This window comes from Prinia subflava (genome assembly GCF_021018805.1).
Source record: "Prinia subflava isolate CZ2003 ecotype Zambia chromosome W unlocalized genomic scaffold, Cam_Psub_1.2 scaffold_31_NEW, whole genome shotgun sequence".
NCBI lineage: Eukaryota > Metazoa > Chordata > Aves > Passeriformes > Cisticolidae > Prinia > Prinia subflava.
In genome coordinates, this window is record NW_026960608.1 from 2,608,607 (window position 1) to 2,622,929 (window position 14,323).

The 14,323-nt window shown below is 43.3% G+C and overlaps 1 protein-coding gene across 6 annotated transcripts in view; it reads left to right on the forward strand.

Annotated features, from left to right (window-relative positions):
* Window positions 1-5,378, forward strand: part of LOC134564987 (ceramide transfer protein-like) — a 191,684-nt gene extending 186,306 nt beyond the window's left edge. For all 6 annotated transcript variants that reach the window (XM_063424335.1, XM_063424330.1, XM_063424333.1 and 3 more), the window contains one exon: window positions 4,011-5,378. The gene's annotated coding sequence lies outside the window, so the exon portion shown is untranslated. The remainder of the gene's footprint in view (window positions 1-4,010) is intronic.
* Window positions 5,379-14,323: the final 8,945 nt, after the last annotated feature.

The window sequence follows — 14,323 nt, forward strand, 5'->3', positions numbered from 1 at the left end:
TGAAGTCACCTACAAGAACAAGGGCTGATGATCTTGAAACAGTTTCCAGCTGCTTATAGAATAAGTTGTCTAACTCTTCTTCCTGCTTGGGTGGATGACAGCAGACTCCCAGCTGGATATCAGCCTTGTTGGCCTTCCTCTTAATTCTTACCCACAGACATTCGATTTCATCATCATTAATTTCAACACTCATAAGCATCAAAACCCTCCCTAATATAAAGGGCCACCCCTCCACCTCTTTTCCCTTTCCTATCTCTTCTGAAGAGTTTGTAGCCATCCAGTGCAGTGCTCCAGCTATGTGAGCCGTCCCACCACGTTTCCGTGATGGCGACTACATCATAGCACTGCTGCTGCACCATGGCTTCCAGCTCTCCTTGTTTGCTATCCATGCTGCGTGCATTAGTATACATGCACCTCAGCTTGGCTGCTGATTTCACCCCTAACTCAGATTTGTCACCCTTGGGCCTGCTTCCAGACAGCCCAGGTGCATCCCTCTCCCCCTTCAAACCTAGTTTAAAGCCCTCTCAACAAGATCTGCCAGTTCATTAGCTAAAATGCTTTTGCCTTTAACAGAAAGATGGAACCCATCTGGTTTAAGCAGGCCAGGTGCCAGAAAAGTTGCCCCATGATCAAAGAATCCGAAATTCTGCCTATAACACCAACCTTTGAGCCACTTGTTGATAATGTGAGTTCTCCTATTCCTTTCATCGTTCTTCTCAGCCACCAAAGGGACTGAGGAGAAAACTATCTGTGCCCCTGTCCTATTAATCATCTGACCTAGTGCCCTAAAATCCCTTTTAATTGTCCTGATACTCTTCTTTTCAATCTCATCATTGCCAGCCTGGAGTATCAGCAGTGGGTAATAATCAGAGGGCTGAATCAGCCCAGGGAGTCTCTCAGTAATGTCCCGGGCCCGGGCCCCAGGGAGGCAGCAGACCTCACTGTGGGATGAGTCCGGACGATGTATGGGGCCCTCTGTTCCCCTCAGAAGGGAGTCACCCACTACGACTACCCTTCTTTTCTTTTTGATGTTAGAGGTTTGACAGATCTGTTTGACAGATGAATCATAATTAGGAGGCAGATAATTTTCTTCTAAATCATCTGGCTGACTCTCTAGATCCAGTAGTTCATACCTATTCTGAAGTGGCACCTGGCTAGGGAGTGAGGGTCTGGAGGAATTTTTATTATTACCTCCCTGCACAGGGACTCATCCATTCCCACTTCCCTTCATCCACCAGTTGTCCTTCTATTGCCTGACAATGGGAGGCATAGGAGTCCTCTGGCTCTTGGTGGGCCTCCCTCACGGATGGGAGGGCTGAGCTCCACCGATCTATTTCCCTTTCACTTTCCCTGATACTCCTTAGTCTTTCAACTTCCTCTCTAAGTTCAGCCACCAGTGAAAGGAGATCATTCACCTGTTCATACTGCAGGCAGGTTTCCTCCTCAACACCCCCTGAGAACACTGATAAGCTGAAACACTCCACACAGGAATGTGTCTGTACAGACACATCCTTTTTGGAGGGTCCCATTTGGTTACATTCACTTGTACTAACTACACTTTTGGACCGTGTAGAAACCATTACATACAGAAACCCCCAAACTGCCCAACTAACAGAAACACCGGAATCAACCGACAGCAAACCTTACAATCAGGGAAACCTGCAACCCTGCCTGTGCGAACTGCCATGCCCTCAGAGTCGTGCCACGCCCCTGTTTGCCCGCTCCTGTTTGCCACGCTCTGGGTCGCCACGCTCCCTAGAGGCCTCTTACAATCAGCCTCTCAATCACCTCACAATTGCCGGAGGAAGTCGCACCCTCCTCCTGCCTGAGTCACAGATGCAATGTATGGAGCTCACAGTCGGCAATGACACAGTTGAGACCTTTGGGGTAAGGATCAAGGGACAAACAAATAAAGCATGGACGTCTTCTATAGGCTACCCAGCAAGGATGATGACACTTATGAATTATTCTTTAAGGAACTAAGGGACACTTCTAAGTCAACCACCCTTGTCCTTATGGGAGACTTCAACTTGCCAGATGTTAACCACACAGCTGGTGCAAACATGTCCAGGAGATCCCTAAAACATCTGGATGACAACTTCATGGTACAGGTACTAAGGGAGCTGACTAGGAAAGATGCCCTCCTTGATTTGTTCCTTGTTAACAGAGAGGGTCTTGTGAGTGGAGATTGGTGGCTGTCTTGACCACAGTGACAGCAAAGAGATCGAGTTTAAAACCTCTGTTGACAGGAGAAAAAGTGTCAACAAAACTTCAGCCCTGAAAATGAGAGCAGACTTCAGGTTGTTCAGGGAACTAGTGAATAAGGTTCCCTAGGAAAATGCTTTTGAAGATGCTGGGGTCCATCAGTGCTGGTCACTTTTTAAACACCACCTCCTAAGGGCACTGGAGCATGCAACTGTCAAATGTCAGAAGTCAAGCAGATGAGGCAGAAGGCTGGCTTGGCTGAACAAGGATCTTCTTTTGGAGATAAGGCAAAAAAAGGTGTATGGACATTGGAAGCAAGGTCAGGCGACATGGGAGGACTACAGAGATACTGCTCGCCACTGTAGGGAGAAAATTCATGCAGACAAAGCACCATTAGGGTTCGAGATGGCAAACACTGTAAAGGACAGTAAAAAGGGCTTTTTAATATGTTAACAGCAAAAGGAGAATCAGAGATAACATTGGTCTGTGGCTTGATGAGTTCAGTCACCTCACAAACAGGCACACAGACAAAGCAGAGACATTTACTGCTTTCTTCACCTCTCTCGTCAATACCAATGATGGGCTCTGGGACCCCCAGAGGCCTGAGCTGGAGGACCACGGCTGCAAAAATGACAAATTCCCAGTCAGTCCTGAAACTGTGCAGGATTTTCTGCTCCAGCTGGATTCCTATAAGTTTGTGGGACCTGATGAGATTCATCCAAAAATGCTCAAAGAGCTGCCTGATGTAATCATGAGGCCCCTCTCAATGATTTCTTAATGGTATTTGGAATCTGGAGAGGTCTCAGTTGACTGGATGCTGGGTAACATTATCCCAATTTTCAAGAAGCACAAGAGGGATGGCCCTGGTAAGTACAGGCCTGTCAGTCTCACTTCAGTGCTTGGTAAAATTGAGGAGAGGACTATTCTGGGAGTTACTGAAAAACACCTGAAGTGTAGCATTGTGGCAGGATGGAGAAATGCTTAAGTCCTGTGTGCAGTTTTGGGCACCCCAATATAGTAAGCAAATAAAGCTATTAGAGAGCATCCAAAGGAGGGCCATGAAGATGGTGAAGGGCCTTGAGTGGAAGCAGTATGAGGAGTAGCTGAGGTCATTAGGTTTGTTCGACCTGGAGGAGACTGAGGAGAGACCTTATTGCAGTCTACAACTTCCTCATGAGCAGAAGCAGGAAGGCAGGCTGGCAACTCATCTCTTTTCTCTGGTGACCAGTCATACGACCCAAGGGAATGATATGAAGCTGAGTCAGGAGATATGTAGCTTGGATATAAGGAAAAGGTTTGTCACTCAGAGGGTGGTTGGGCACTGGAACAGGCTCCCCAGGGAAGTGGTCACAGCACCAAGCCTGTCTGAGTTCAAGAAGCATTTGGACGACACTCTCAGGCACATGGTGTGCTTCTTGGGGCTGTCTTGTGCAGGGTCAGGAGTTGAACTCAATGATCCTTGTGGGTCCCTTCCAAGTCAAGATAGTCTATGATTCTATGAAAATGGGGTTTTATCTCTTTTCTATGTATGACATAGGCTACCTCTTTTTTTTTGGTTCTATTTGTTATGTCAGACTCCAAAAGTCATAGTAGTTTCATCCCACTGTAACAGGTAGCCATGTAATGATTCTCCTTTTTAATTGTATATTGTTAAATAACTTGTGTAGGTGGGCCATTTAAAACATAGCTGTCACAAGCCAGCAGTTCAAATGTAATAATAGTGCTGATACTATTTAAGATTTTTAACAAGTTCTGGTTTTCCTGTTATTTTTCAAAATTTTCACTACTGCATTTTTTCTTTGCAGTGATCAGAACAAGACTGGGTGAGCATTCCACCTTGAAGTGACCGATAAGTGCACCAAACAGTCCATGTTGGAACAAAGGATCTATAGTCTTTTTATGGTTTCTAGGGTTTGTATACTGAAGTAAAAAGTGCTGCATTACCATGAGGCCGAATATTTAACACTAGCTCTCTCCTAAATTTTTTTGCAGTCAGTGTGTAATTATCAATAGATGTTTTGATAACATGCATATGGCTATTTTGATTGCTTTAAAAGAGGAAGAATGTGTATAGCTTTGAATCACCAACAGGGGTTCCTGCTTTTATTTTAAACAACTTGCAGAATCTCGCTGTCAACATTCCTAAGATACTAGTGCAGTTTTTGTGCATGTCTAAAAAGCACAAAAGACAAATGCACATATAGCATACTCTATATGCTTTATGTGCACAAAAATCTCGTATTTTGGTGGGGAGGGAGTTCAGTAAAGCCTAAGTGACTTATTTTGTTTTGTTTTTTTGGTTTTGTTTTGCTTTGTATAATCATAGTTCATTGCCATTTGTTTCTATAATGAATCATCTTGTTACATAAAATGTCAGGTAATAATTGAGGGTTGCCAATATCCTTATGACTTTGCCTTTTCTGTTGTCTTACTCTTATGAACATCTTTGGCTCTGAAGGAGTAAGAGTGTGAAAAGCTTTATTTTTTTTCCAGGTATATTTCTATTGGATTTTTTAGTTGTGCTATAGAAATTTTGCTATTAAACATGATCCAGAAATTTCTAGGAAGATTCTGTATGAGAGGGCAAGACAGTGCCTGAAAGCTAGAAGTCATCTGTTAGTTATAAATGTGAACTGCTTTCTTTCATGATATCTGGGGCTTTCCCAAAGCTGTGAGAAGGTGCACTATAATATTTGCTGAAGTAATTTGGACTACATAAGACAACATTCCCAGCCCAGAATGAAGATGAGTACATTATTTTCAGATCCTGCATGTGTTTTTCTCATCTTGATAAAGCCATGCTGTGAGGTTCATGTAGAAAATAAGTTGCACTGATACTTGCGTTAATCAAAATGTCATCAGTTATAAGGATGTATAGTTCATATTGGAAAGTTCTGTCTATTTGCTATGAGAATTCAAATGTCAGATATTTGCCTGCCTCTGGTTCTGGATATGCTCATTAAGTCTCTGGCAGACTAGTACTGACTTTGAGGTCTTTTATCCATGTCCTGTAGCTGGAAACTCTTCAGAGACTGCAGAGTGTTTCACTGACCTGTGTATCTCAAGAAAAAAGTTCCAGATTTATTTTTTTTTTCTCAAAAGCAAACTCAAAATCTTGTTTGATATAGTAGGGTAGGTAACTGAAAATAAATAAAAAATAGTAATTTAATAAAGATTTGGTGAATGATTAAATGTGATCTGCACAGTGTGGACAAAATACTTCATCTGTTCATCTTCTTTATAGAGATGAAATTATGCATAACACACACATGCATGCAGCTTTCATGTTCCGTAACTTTTTCCTTTTTATTTGCCTTTTTCAAATGATGTACATGGAATATGCCTTATTACAGAGTTATTCTATTATTTTGAATATCTAGAAAAGTGCCTATATGTTAATGCTAATAAGGAAAATAAGATGAAAAGCTGTATGTTTACTACATCACTGGTGAACATTTTATATAGCAATTTAAAAAAAATTATCTCAAATGTACTTCTTCATTTTAAAATCAACCAAGCAGTGGTTAATTCCACCATTGTCACTAATGAGTACGGACAGCATGAGTAATGACATTGACTCTCAGTGTAGAGCAAAAACGAGAGCACTCTTTATTTTCTAAATTCTCCTTTTATACAGTACCTTGGTACAATTCATATGATTGGTCGTTAGAGCATTGTCTTGAGTTGTAATATCTAATTAAAAATGTGTATTCTATTTGCCATCTGTTGAAACCAGTTGGGGAGGTGTTTTTCTTTTTCTCTTGTATAACCCATTCCTCAAAACTCTGAGGTGGAGGGGGCGGGTGCCTTCTGTTAATGGGCCAGCTGTTAAAACTAGGGGAGCACTGTTCGTTATCTCTTCCACGACCCATCCTCCCTCCAGGGGGATATCTGCTGTTAATGAGCCGTTAAGGCTCACCACATGACTGATAAAATGAAATCATTCCATTGTCAGATGCTTCACCCAGTGGGAGGAGCCAAGCATTCCTACCTGGATAAAACCTGAGATTCAGAACAGCAGAGCATCCTCTTTTCCACTGGATTCTCAGAGGAAGACTGGACTCATCTCACTGCCACTACAGGATCATCTCTACTCCAACAGAACCACATCTGTCATCATCTCTACTCCAATAGAACCACATCTGTCACTCCAGGAGGACTTATTTGAACTGCTTCCAACAGCCTGGCCAACAGCGTGTCGGGTCTCATTCCCGACTTTGTCAGGGTTTTCTAGGACTTTTGCTTGCTTGCTTGCTTGTTGTTTTGCTTTTTTGGGGTTTTTTTTGGGGTTTTTTTGGGGGGGGGGGCGGGGGGGGGGGCGGGGGGGGGTTGTTTTTTGTGGGTTTTTGTATTACTGCATTTTCATTTTTAATATTCCTAGTAAAGAACTGTTACTCCTATTCCCATATTTTTGCCTGAAAGCTCCTAATTGCAAAATTGTAATAATTTGGAGGGAGAGGGTTTTACATTGTCCATTCCAAGGGAAACTTCAGTTTTTCCCTGGAAGATACCTGTCTTTCCAAACCAAGACAAGCCTACACCTCTTTGTAAACATCTTTGCTAGTAAACATGTTGGAAAAACACCACCTGCTGATGGTTTTTCACTTCCCAAGGATTGTTATTGTTCTTCCTTTATTTTTCCCAGGCCACTTACTCAGGCCTGTGTGAAGGTGGTATGTGAATGATTTCACATAGACACTGCAGCTGCCTGATGCCTACAATTCAGACCATTGTCAATATCCACACACCATAGCTACTGATGGGAATGTAAAGGGGAAAATAGTCCAAAATATAGAGTTTAACTCCATATTTGCCTTTTCTTGTAGTTGTTGAGCACAGGCAACTAACTGTTCATAAATTTAATTGGATTACTTTGTTTTGCAAAGATATGGGCAGTTTACAAAGCAGTATATAATTCCTATATCATTAGTTGCATTTGCACTAAGTATCATGTACTTTCGTAATTCTGTAAATAAAATTAAACTACAGATACTAATGATAAATAATATTTTGCTTTTAGATAAAGGCACTGGCACTTCACTACAGCTGGCCCTCCCCAATCATAATTGGAAGTCTTCTTAAAGAATACGGAAGGAGTTGCAAAATTGAGAAATAGGTATTGATTGACTGCTTTAAAAACCAATTTTAAAAGGCAGCTGTCAGCCTCTCAGATTGTCCATGTGCAAGTAGCCATTAGGTCTTTTCTTCTAGAAGGGATCTTTTATGTTTTTAAGAATTTCCCATCTTTTGAGCCCAACCCTTTTTCCAGTCACTGCCACATATCTGTGCATTCTGAGTTCTCTTCTTCCCATTAAAGGATCTGCATTGTTTATACAGCTGTGTTTTTTGCAGAAGCAGCCCATGATTCTAGAATGGCTGTTTTCATAAGCTGAACCAGTTTGAATGGCTGAGAAGAGTTTTCTGATCCATCAGATATTGTTCTCTGAATATCTGTGCATTTGGTGAATTTGAATGTTGCTGAACTAGATGTGAAGGAAATGACTGTAGAACTTGTATTGGGAATGAGGATGAGAGATGGTCATTGTTATCTTGTCTGAAAACTTAGCATCTTATTTTGACAAATTTATCTGTGAAAAATTTAATACATCTTGGGAAAAAAAAAACCTTTTACTTAATTGGGCTGAGCTGGCTTATGTGAAGTTATGCAGATTCTCTTTTAACTAATCAGATTGTCCATCTGTATTTTTGTCAAGTTGTACAGATAACACTGTATTTGAATTGCCACCATTCATCTACAGATTCAAAACATGAATCATATTTTTGAATACCTTGAGTGTATAGAGTGTAACTGTTTTGTTCTATAATAGCTTTATGATCCTAATGATAAATTTTTAAAAATTAAAATAAATTGGTCCTTCCATGGTACAATCACAAATTTTGAACCAGTATTTAAATGCGAAAAGTATTAAAAAATATGAAGAAAAATCCTGCTTTGTACTTATTTTTAGCTTTCAGTGTTTTGGAAAAACTTATTTAAAACCTTTTACCTTGTAACCAACTTTTGAATTGTATATAAAGTTATGTACAATACTATAATGTAAGGAAACCATTTGACAGGAAAAGAGTTTGTTTATATTACTGAGGTTATCATAGAATCATAGCACCAGTAAAGTTGTAAAAGACCTCCTTGATCATCAAGTCCAACCTTTGACTGAACATCACCTTACAACTAAACCATAGCAGAAAGTGCCATGTCCAGTCATTTCTTGAACACTTCCAGGGATGGTGACTCCACCAGTTCCCTTGATGCCTGGAAATAGAACGAAACCTTCCCAAACAACGTTCAAATGATAATATAAAAGCAAATCTTTACTTGAAAGCTTTCATGTGCACAATATGGTGAAAACTGCACCCCAAATTAGATTTGTACAATTTTCTAAGATTGGACAATTAGTATATCTAGCAAATATTGTCCAATTAGAAGAGCAGTTAGGTAATCTCTCCTCTGGGTTCTGCGCCATTGGAGCTCACCTCCCCTCAGATGTCCTAGCTCTACCTTTATTATGTCTATGATTACATGATGCAAAATAAAATGTCCTTGCTAAACTAACAAATAAGACTAAACAATTCCAAGAATGCATCAATAAGAGTTTGTTCGCTGTGGGAAAGAGAGCTGGAAAATTACTAGAAGTTACAACCATGCCTTAAAAATCTACAAAGTTAAAAATACATGAAGAATACGTAAAAAGCTAAAAATCTTTAGGTAGTATAACCCTGGGCAGCCTGTTCCAAAGCTTGCCAACCATTTTGGTGAAGGAATTTTTCCTAATATCTAGCTTAAACCTACCATGGTGCAACTTGAGGCTGTTTTCTCTCATGCCATCACTTGTTACTTTGGAAAATGGGCCCAACACCCACCTCGCTACAATGTCCTTTCAGACAGTTGTAGAGAACAATAAGGTCTACCCTCAGCCGCATTTTTTCCAGACTAAACAACCTCAGTTCCTTCAAACTCTCCTCATAAGACTTGTTCTCTAGACCCTTCACCAGCTTTGTTGTTCTTCTTTAGACACAATCCAGCACCTCAATGTCTTTCTTTTAGTGAGGGGCCCAAAACTGAACACAGGGTTCACGTTGCAGCCTCTCTAGTGCTGAATCCATGGGAATGATCACTGCCCTAGTCCTGCTGGCCACACTAGTTCTGATACAAGCCAGGAGCGCATTGGCCTTCTTGGGAACCTGGGCAAACTGCTGACTCATGTTCAGCCAGCTGTCGATCAGCACCCTCTGGTCCTTTTCTGCTGTGCCACTCTGCCTTCAGCTTATAGCATCCCATGGGGTTTTTGTGACCGAAGTGCAGGACCTGGCACTTTGCCTTATTGAACCTCATACAACTGGCCTTGGCCCATTGATTCAGTCTGTCCAGATCCCTCAGTAGAGCCTTCCCACCCTTCAGCAGATCAACATTCCTGCACAACTCATTGTCATCTGTGAATTTACTGAGGGTACACTCGAGCTCCATGTCCAAATCATCAGTCAAGGTATTAAAAAGGACTTGTCTCAATATTGAACCTTGGGGAACCCCACCAGTGATTGGCTGCCAACTGAATGTAACTCCCTTCACCACCAGTCTCTGGGTCTGGCCATCCAGCCAGATTTTAACCCAGTCAAGAGTGCAGCATGGGCTGCCAGCTTTTCCAAGTGAATGCTGTGGGAGACTGCATCAAAGGCTTTACTGAAGTCCAAGTAGACAACATTCACAGCCTTTCCCTCATCCATTAGGTGGGTCACCTGGTCATAAAGGGAGATCTGTAACCGAGTTTCTCAGAAGTCGTGGGCATGATGTGCTGGGGGATGGGGTTTGAGCTATTCTAAACTAGGCCGAACTAGGCCTCAGGCCTGGGCCTAGTAGGCCTCAAACGTCCAACATACGTAGTACCAGATAAACTTATCTGGTACTAGGAATGTGTTAAGGTATGGACATTTACAGAATAGAAGTATTTACACTAAAACTCCGTAGCTGCCTTAACTCTAGATTGTTTGCATACTTCTCTATTCTCACTGCCTATCAGAATGCACCTGTTCTTGTAAACCATTCTGTCTGTATTTAACCCACCATCTCAAGGAATAAAGGGAAGAACGTGTGATATACCCACATTGGATCAGACCCCGTTCTTTAGTCCCCGATCTTTAACTGTTCCCAGCAACATAGTGGCGCCTGAACCTGGGACAGTTTCTTCTCTTAGATGAGGTTTTTATTTTCTCTTAAATGAGGGTTTTTGTTTTCTCTTAAATGAAGTTTTTTGTCGCTTGAATGCGGAGTTTTTGCTTAGATGCAGAAAAGTCCTTGTGCTTGGAAAGTGATTCGTGTGCTTGCATACACCTGTTCCGAGCTTGCAAGGCAGATCGGGGAGCGATTGCTGACTGGATTTGCTTGAAAGGTCTGCGGTGTCTCTCACCGGTGACGGAAAGGAGGTAAGCAGCGATCGCGGAAGGAAACAAAGGACTGTAAGAAAAATGGAGCGTGACTTTCAGGCTGCTGTGCAGCTGCTAGCCTCCATTGTCTCAAAACGGGGTGAAAAAATTAAGGATTCTGATATAAATCTGCTGACCCAATGGGCTCAGAAGAAAGGGAAATTACATCAGCCCTCACTTTTGTTCAGTGAGACGGAGTGGAAGGAGATCGGTGATTTGCTATGGGACTCTGTAGTTTCGCAAGGGAAAGAAGCGAAAATCTGCTCGGAATTAGGTGCAATTTGGAAGAAAATCATAAATACCTTGCAAACTTTTGCTGCAGAACGCAGAGCTGCCCAAGCCGCGATTTTTGCATTGGAGAGAACGACTCTTTGTCCTTCAGACCCAGGAGTCGTTCCTCCCGAAGAAAAAGAACAAAAAAAGGTATCCAAAGTAGCGAGATTCTTTGGAATCAATTCCACGCATCCTGTTAAGGGGAATGCAGCCCCCCTTTGTTCGTCCCTCCGCGATGTGGTGGATGTGGCAGACCACGCGGTCCGGCCACCGGAAACACTTTCGTCGCGGTCCCGGGAGACTGACAAAGGGGAGGGGGCAGCCCTGCCGCCAGATCCCAGAGGCGTGGTGAAAGATGAGGAGACAGGCGGGGCCGACAGCAGCGTGGGGCGGGCACAGGTGACGCAGCAAGGGGGCGGACTTCGAGGCGGTGCCACCAGCGGAGCGGTGTCAAACCCCCCCCCACCGGAACGGGAGCTGACGTCAGCAGCCCACCTGACCAAAACAAAACCAGCAGACATGGCGGTGCCCATGCCCGGATCTGACAACGTGAATTTAACTCAATCCGAGACCCCTGCGCCCCTGCAGCCTGCATCAGTGGGACCCGCCACCCATCCACAAGCGTCCCACTGTCCCTTGCCGGAATCTGACTCCGACGAGGAAGTTTTAGAGCCTGACAACCGCTGCACGGCTCGATCACCAAAAAAGCCGCAGAGATCAGTGGAATTACAGCAAATAATAGCTGAACTTGCTAAGCTGTCAAATCGTCAGAATCAATTAGAACAAAGAACACTCAAAATGTCTAAAACGTTTCCACAAAAAACGCATGACTTGCAAACTTTGTCATCTTTACACAACAAGCAGACACTGCCGTCCACTGGCCAGCAGATGGCGCTGCCTGTCAACCAAACAGATCCAATTCTAAACCACTGGTCTGAAGCTAAGAAAAATGCCATTCTAGATCAGGATTTTGCAGCAGCAAATCTCATGGCTTGCCCTGTAATAATTGAACAAAACACCGCGAAATGGCAACCGCATGAGTGGAAGGTATTACAATCTGCAAAACAAACGGTCAGCCAGCACGGAATTCGCTCGGAGGCAGCCAAGAACATCATACAATATATTTTTACAGCCGACCTCCTTTGTCCGGCCGATTCGTCGAATATCGCTGCCCTTTTGCTCACGCCATCTCAGTTTCTTATTTTTGAAAGAGAGTGGAGGCGTCTTGCGACCGAGGAAGCCAACAAGCACCAAACTGTGGGAGATCCATTCTATGGAATCCAGCCAGACATGCTGACGGGCCAAGGGGCCTACGCCACGACAAATGTACAGTTAACCTTTCCAATTGAGATTCGTCAGCTATCCCAGGCACTGGCCCACAGAGCTTTGCTGTTAGTGCCAGATAAGAAAAAGCCTCCATCATATGCTAACATCAAACAGGGAGCCACAGAATCATATGGCCAATTCATCGATCGTCTCTCCACAGCTTTAAAAGATGTTCCAGACTTACCTACAGATGTGTGAGATCATCTGTTTCGTTCTCTCGCTTTTGAAAATGCCAATGCACGTACCAAAACCATATTAGCCTCCCTCCCTCAGGGTTGCGGAGTTGATGAAATGCTAGTGAGAGCAGCCAGAGCAGAACAAAATAATCAAACAGCAGCTTTTACAGCAGCGATGCAGGATGCAATGCAGCAACAGGGACATATCGCAGCTGCATTGACAGGGAAAGGCTTCAGCCATTCCAACAGCAGCAAGAAAGCCCCAGCAGACATCCTTTGCTTCCGCTGCGGTGAGACAGGTCATTTTAGGCGAACCTGCCAAAAGACTGTGTGGTGTCACAAATGTAATGTAGACACCCATGCCACTGAAATTTGCAGAAAACAGGGAAACTTCAAAGCCAGCGCGCTAAGGCAGCGCGCCAAGACACAAATCAATGCCTTGACCCACAAGATTCCAAAAATGGCTTCTTAAATAAGAACAGACCTGCCACATGGGGGAGTCTTGGTGTAGATATAACAACCGCAGAAGAAGTCACCCTGCAAGACAAGGAAGTGACCCTGATTCCCACAGATGTTTATGGACCAATGTACAGTAAAATTTCCTTAGTTGGAGGCTTGCTGTTAGGAAGATCCTCCACAGGTAAACAAGGTATCATTGTAATTCCAGGAGTCATTGATGCAGACTATACAGGACAAGTAAAAATAATGGCTTATGCTTTACAACCACCAGTGACTATTCCGAAAGGGAGCAGAATTGCTCAAATTATTCCATTTGAGAACATTCTGCCAAATCGTCGATTCCCGAGACAGCCAACTGAGCCAGAAAGAGGAAATAAGAACTTTGGATCAACTGGCCACAATGTTTTTCTTACAGTGAGCCTGAAGGAGCGCCCACGGATTACAGTAAAACTCCAGCGAGGTGATGAGATCATCGAGCGATCGCCACTTCTCGACACCGGCGCAGATATTTCTATAATAAATCAGCTACATTGGCCAACTAATTGGCCGTTGCAGTCACCCTACACCCATGTAGTGGGGGTAGGCGGCACAAGTGTCCCTTCAATGAGTGCAGACCCTATTCGTATTATCTTTAATGATAATCAAGTCATTGTAACTCATCCTTACGTCATGCCAATGCCAGAGAAAATTCCAGGACTTTTGGGTAGAGATGTGCTTTCCCAGATGGGGATGGTCCTAACCACTAATCAGCATTTTCCTTAATGGCCACTGCAGAGCAGCCACCCATTTTAAAAATCACTTGGTTGACTGAAACTCCTGTATGGGTCGAGCAGTGGCCAATGACAGAAAAGAAGCTGCAAATTACTAAACAGCTGGTGCAAGAACAACTAGAAGCAGGTCACATTCAGCCCTCAGTGAGTCCATGGAACACGCCAATTTTTGTAATCCCCAAAAAATCAGGGAAATGGAGATTGCTGCATGATCTTCGCAAGGTCAATGAGCAAATGCAAGCAATGGGTGCTTTGCAGCCAGGCTTGCCAGCACCAACTATGATCCCTCAAGGGTGGAACATTGTAATCATCAATTTAAAGGACTGCTTTTTCACTATTCCGCTTCATCCACAAGACACTCAGCGCTTTGCCTTCACTGTGCCATCCATCAACAGAGCAGCCCCAGCACAACGATATGAATGGGTTACCCTCCCTCAGGGGGGTCGTAACTCACCTACCATGTGTCAGTTGTTTGTTAGTTGGGCCTTGCAACCTATTCGTCAGCACTTTTCTAGCGCAATAAATTACCATTATGTTGATGACATTCTTGTTGCCACTAAAGCGCCATTGACAGAGACAGAATTAAACTGGTTGATAGCACAATTGAAACATCGTGGACTGACTGTAGCCGCAGAGAAAATACAGCGATCAGCTCCTTGGAAATATTTAGGTTGGGTG